This window comes from Falco peregrinus, chromosome Z, assembly GCF_023634155.1.
Source record: "Falco peregrinus isolate bFalPer1 chromosome Z, bFalPer1.pri, whole genome shotgun sequence".
NCBI classification, from domain to species: Eukaryota; Metazoa; Chordata; class Aves; order Falconiformes; family Falconidae; genus Falco; species Falco peregrinus.
In genome coordinates, this window is record NC_073739.1 from 58,184,062 (window position 1) to 58,190,505 (window position 6,444).

Genomic DNA, 6,444 nt, shown 5'->3' on the forward strand with positions numbered 1-6,444 from the left:
TAGAGACAAGTTACCCTTTGCCTTTGCCAGAAAGAGAACTAGGTGCCTTCAGCAAACCACCAAATTCTATACATTTTTTTTTTGTTGGAAGACACAACTCTAAATGACTTCAAACCATTCTGACTTCTGAATTGAAAAACTAAAACATTATGCCATTACATATATGTAGCATCAAACTCCTGTCTGCAAGCCTATTTTCTGGCTTCTTTCCCCTCTATTTTTTTTTCCTCTCTATTTTTGAGACCTAAGTATTTTCCCATTTCCTTCCTAATAGCAAAACCTGTAAACTAGACATTGGTAGATTCTATGTTGTATCATGCTGCTAATATGAAGTGTCAAGAAAACAGAAGAAAATTTAAAAAATCCAAATCTTATTTTTCATCAGCAACTTGAACTTTATAAAAATGTGTAATTATTACTTTAGACTCTGCCTAGAGGTATGTATTTTTAACTGAGGGGTCTTTGATTATTTTTTAAAAATAATAAATCTACATATGACAAAACATACGGCTAATGATACGAGGTAATCTTACAATATTGGCATCTTGACACAGCAGCTTTTTGGCAGAACTGAAAGCAGTAGACAGATACGGCTTTACACTGTCTTCTTCTCTTTGTTTCCCTTTCCTCCAGTTCCAGCTACAGCCAAAGCAAAAAGCCACCTCCAAGCTTCTTTTCACAATGTTTACATTCAGTAGCCCTCAGGGAGGGAAAGCAGAAAAATGGCAGTACATGTATGCTAGTTCAGGAACACGAACTGTGAATAGCACAAGACTCCTCCGTCCAGGGAGGATTTATCTTGCTTTAGATTGCTTTAAAGCTGTTTTGCACCACCAGCATTGGCAGAGGCAGTTCTAAGCATGGGGTGCCATTTGACTGCACGCTCCTCCTACCCACACAATTGACTTGAACAAAGCTGGCTTTTTAAGCACTCTTGAGTGAACAAACTTAGTGTTGAAAGTGATAATAATAAAAGGCATTATAGATTAGTATAGTCTATTTCTGATACTATTTATTCATAGCGGTACTATGAAGAACATTTATACAAAGCATCCCAGGTAATATGAGTAACTAATGTCCATGAAAAGCAGGAGTTAAATAACATGGTCTGACCGCTTCTTCTGACAAATTAAACTGCAAATACAATACAAAAGCCTTAGAGATCACTGAACAAAAGGGATTACTTACAGACTGCCAAAAAAAAAAAGCAACATCTGTTACTGGGGTCTATACAAAGAAAATATTACTGTTTAACTGCAATCAAAACCAGTCTGCAGCTCTTAAAATCCACAGTTCACTTTAAATGTATTGAGGGTTTTTTGAAACTTGATATTTTGTAAGGTTTTCTTTATCACTTAAAAAAAGCTTTTCTCTAAAATATTTCACAATAAATCTTGAAATTGTTTTCAACGGGTCTTAGTATACTGAGCAATACTGCTTACAAATGCCTTTTTGTTACATCGTGGTAGCTCTTTGGATCATTAATCATTGTTTAGTCATATCTTTCTTTGAGACTGTGGTCATAGCTTTCAGATCACAGCTCTCTGGGTGCACACTGTACTTCTAAATGAAATTATCACAATAAATTTAAATATTCAAGTAAAGATTAGGGGCTTGGGGCGGTGTATGTATAAAAAACTACATTGATTATCTATTAAAGGATCAATTAGTCATTTATTTTATGAATACAGAGAAAGTGAAAAACTTTTCAAATCTAAAGTCTTTCTTATATACACAGCACTTTTAAATACAAACTCCATAAATTCCATAGCGTTTACTCTGCTCTTCCCCATTAAGTGATTAAATTAATTTTGAGAGCTGAGATTCCTCGACAGACTAAAATATGTCAGGTAATCTTTATTGTGTCAAAATCATAGAATATTAGCTGGAAAGGGTCTTTGGAGGTGTCTAGTCCAACTTCTTGCTCAAAGGAGGGTTACTTTTGCTGTTCAATCAGGCTGATTATGGCTCTTTTGAAAATTTCCGGGAGGATTTTGAAAAATCTCCAAGAATGGAGAATATTGATTTCCCTCAGCCCACTGATGATGGTCTTGCTTATACTGCTCAGGATGCTGTTTGTCTTCATTGCTGCAAGGTCATGCTGCTGACTCAGGTTCAACTTGATGTCCACCAAGAGACCCAGTCCTTTTCTGCAAAGCTGGTCTCTCACCAGTCGGTGCCCAGCTTGTACCAAAGCATGGGGGTTTTCTGCCTCAAGTGCAGGACCTCACACTTGTTTTTGTTGAACTTGTTCCTGCTTGTTCCATGGTTGCAAGGTTCCATGGGTTCTATATCACCAGCTTATTTAAGTATTTCCTAATTTGATCCTCCTCTACTGTGGGCAGTATCTCTCTCCTCCAAACTTTGCTAGTAGACTAAGAAACCTTATTAGAATAGAATAGAACAGAACAGAATAAGCAGAATAGTTCAGTTGGAAGGGACCTACAATGACCATCTATCTAGTCCAACTGCCTGACCACTTCAGGGCTGACCAGGAGTTAAAGCGTGTTGTTAAGGGCATTGTCCAAATGCCTCTTGCACACTGACAGGCTTGGGACATTTACCACTTCTCCAGGAAGCCTGTTCCAGTGTCTGACCACCCTCTTGATAAACAAATGTTTCCTGTTGTCCAGTCTGAATGTCCCCTGGTGCAGCTTTGAACCCTTCCCATACATCCTATCACTGGATCTGAGGGAGAAGAGATTCCCCTCCTCAGGAAGTTGTGGAGAGCCATGAGGTCACCCCTCAGCCTCCTTTTCTCCAAGCTAGACAAACCTGAAGTCCTCAGCCACTCCTCACAGGACATTCCTTCCAGACCTTTCACCAGTTCTGTTGCCTTCCTCTGGACACATTCAAGGACCTTCACATCCTTCTTAAACCGTGGGGCCCAGAATTGCACACAGTGCTCAAGGTGAGGCTGCACCAACACTGAATACAGTGGGCTGATAGCCTCATTTGACAAGCTGGTTATGCTGTGTTTGGTGCCCTCCAGGATACAGTTTGCCCATTTGGCTGGCAGGGCACACTGCTGACTCCTCTTGAGCCTGCTGTCAGCCAGCACCCCCAGATCTCGCTCTGCAGGGCTGCTCTCCAGACACTCTGCTCCCAGTTTACACTTGTGTCCAGTATTGTCCTGTCCCAGGTGCAGAATGCAGCATTTGGTCTTGTTAAATTTCATGCCATTGATGATTGCTTAATGCTCCAGTCTGCCTAGATCCCTCTGCAAGGCCTCTCATCCCTCAGAGAATCAACAGCACCAGTTTATTATCATCAGCAAACTTTTTAATGGTACATTCAACTCCTGTATCCAGAGGACTGATAAAAGGATTGAACGGAAATGGCAGAACCTGGAAGGCTTAACAGGAGATTCTGCTGGTAAAGACTGGATTAAATAAAGCAATGGGTACCTCAGCCTCTTCCATGCTCTTCATTAGCAGATCACCTGCCCGATTCAGCAGCTGGTCTGTATTTTCCCTGGTCTTCCTTTGGCTGCCAACATACCTGCAGAAGCCCTTCTTGTTGCACTTATCTGCTTCAATACCAAGCAAACTTTGGATTTGCTAATTCCATCCCTGCCTGCTGAAGTGATGCATCTATACGCCTCCCTGGTAGTACATCCCATCTTCCACTTCCCATACACTTCCTTCTTGTGTTAGAGCTCAGTTAGGTGGTCTCTTTTTGACCGTGCTGGTTTGCTGTGGTGCCTCCTATATGTCTTGCATATTGGTATAACCTCACTGGCCAAAAAAGACGTCAGGCACAAGCAGGTTGAGTCTACTTGAAAACAAGGGAGACAATTGTCAAAAAAAAGGTTCCAATTTGGGCTTCAAGAGCACGCTGTTATTTTGGCTTAGAATGATTTTTTTCCTAATGGAACCACTCCACGTTGTCCCTCCTATCTAAATTACACATTGAGGCTGAGACATACTAGTGCCTTAGTCCCTTTCTGTCAGAGCTATAGGTTATGAGTAAACCCCTATGTGACAGTTTACTTATTACCACAATCAAGGGGTTGCCAGAAACACTGTTTGAATCTTGGACTTGAATGTCATGCCTTTTTCTCTAAGCCATGGTTTCCTTTTGCCTCCTCAATCTTGTTACTGAATGAAGCATGTACACCCACTCTGCTCATTACAGAGTCAAAATCAGAAAAGGAGATAGAAATCCAGTGAGAGTTCTGAAAAGCAGAAGCTTGATGTTGAACCTGAATTCAAAGATGCCCGGCTGGAGGGATGGATGGAGAATATAAATGCAAAAGTAATCTAATCACAGTATTCTGGGTCTTCTGAAGCTTAAGAGTACAGGGATTTAGAAGAACTATAAAAGAAAGCGTTGGAATGGTTGAGACAAGAAATTATTTGAGAATGAGTAACAATTTCAGCAGAGCCAGAGCTGAAGCAAGGAAGAAGCCTGGCAGTGCTGTAGAGATTGTGAGAGGCCAGTGACACGCAAGCAAACTGTAAGGAGGGTAGCAGTTTTGAAAATCAGTTCAGGCTCAAGGATGGCTTCAAGATTTCTGGCCTTCACTACTGCAGAAGATAATTACGGAAATTATTGCATTAGTTGGAGTCCTCTTACAAAGTTTTTTAAAAAAATTAAAAGATTTCATAGCTGCCAAGCTAGCATCCCTGCAGGCTTTCCCTCCCTTTCAATAAATGTTAAGGGAAGGAGGGATGCACTAGAAGAACTTCAGTGGTATTCTGGTACTGACACCTGTCAAGGCTGGCTTCAGTGCACATGCTTTAAAACAACCTATAACATATATTTGGAAATCCACATATAGAGGATTTACTTGTTTGAGAATATATTGCAGAGTAAAAAAAAATAACTAAAGAAGCTGTAAGAGAGATTTGACATTGACAGCTCTTCTACAGGTAATAACAATGGAAAAGGACATGGAACAGAAGAGTTATCACAAATGCAGAATATTGTAGGATCATCTCACATAGACAGAGCTTAATGGGGTCAACAAAAAAGGGAATGGTACATGAAAGAAAGCTGTAGGTGCCATTCTTGAAAAAGCAGTGACAATTCAGGCTGAAAACAGTAAAAGTAAAGGTATAGAGGAAAGAACAGGTCAGTTACCTGCTTTTCAGGGCTGTTTGGAAAGTAACAATGATGAAAGCAAGGTGGGCAGGGTTCTGTAGAATCCCTTTTCCACCCGATAAATGTTCAGTTCACCTTGCTTGAAAATGTTGTGCAAGGCTGTGAAAATGGAGACTGTGCAGCTGGCTTTTATGCAAAGCTGTTGTCTTAGTGAGAAAATATGAAAGGCTGAAGAATAAACATAAAAGCATAATTATTTCATAGACCTGTAAATGTAACAGAAAACAGTCCTAGAAAAGAAATAAACAACTCTTTGATCAAAGGATTCATAGATCACCTTCACTGGAGGAATAAGTAGAAATTTATTAGTTGCCTTTTTCTTTTTTTTTTTTTTTCCCCAACAAGCTCACAATAAGTATACAGCTTAATGTCAATTTAAATTACATCTACAGTTTTGTGACAGATTCATTTGGTTTTTCAGGTTTATGTCTAACACACTGACAGTTTCTAATCAATAGGAGACAATTCCCTTAGAGAGTTATTAAAATATACCTTGCATTTAAATGCAATAAAAAGCATGACTGAACATGCCTCTGTTCCTCATAACACATAAATACCACATCTGGTCCATAAAAAGCAAGCATTATAAAGAGGTTGTATGAATGCCAGATACGTATTATTACATGGAACTGTTTTATCCATCTAGCCTAATTTCCAGATGTTTTATTACTTGTAGACAAGAGTATTGTCAAAACTGTTGCTGGAAGTCCATTTATTTCAAGAGGGCAAGGGACAGTTATAGTGACTTAAGCCACAGGAAATGTTTGTGATACAGTTAATGGCAAGTCATGTGACTAAATCATCAGTGCTATCATGTTTAAAGAGATGCACTTAAAAATTCAATTCCAGACTAAAATTTCAGTTGACTGCATTTTAAATACGCATTTACCTATTTTTCCAGCAGTAAATGGCACATAATTGTACGTAATATTTACAAAAACAGAGCAAGCAACTAATGGAAATGAAATGGAAACCATTAGTACAAAAGTTGCTGGTAACTATAACCATATCCAAAAAGATATCAAGCAGTTAAGTGAAGATTCTGAAGACATTGAAAACTAATATCCTTTACTTCCTCCAATTTGGAATGGGGCTGTGGGATTTTTCTTGGATTTTTTCTCTGTAGGGAACAGAAATGTGTTTTCAAATGTTATTTGAAATGCAAGTGACAGTTCTCAAGGAGCTGTATGACATTCAAAAACCTTGTTTGGGCCCCCCACAAAAGCAAGTTTTCTAGTGCAATAGTGAAACTATGAGGTAGAGGAGAAGATGAAAGAGCATGTAGGTGAGCGCATAAAGGAAAGAAAAAGCAGCAGACACTATGTCATAAAAATGGTG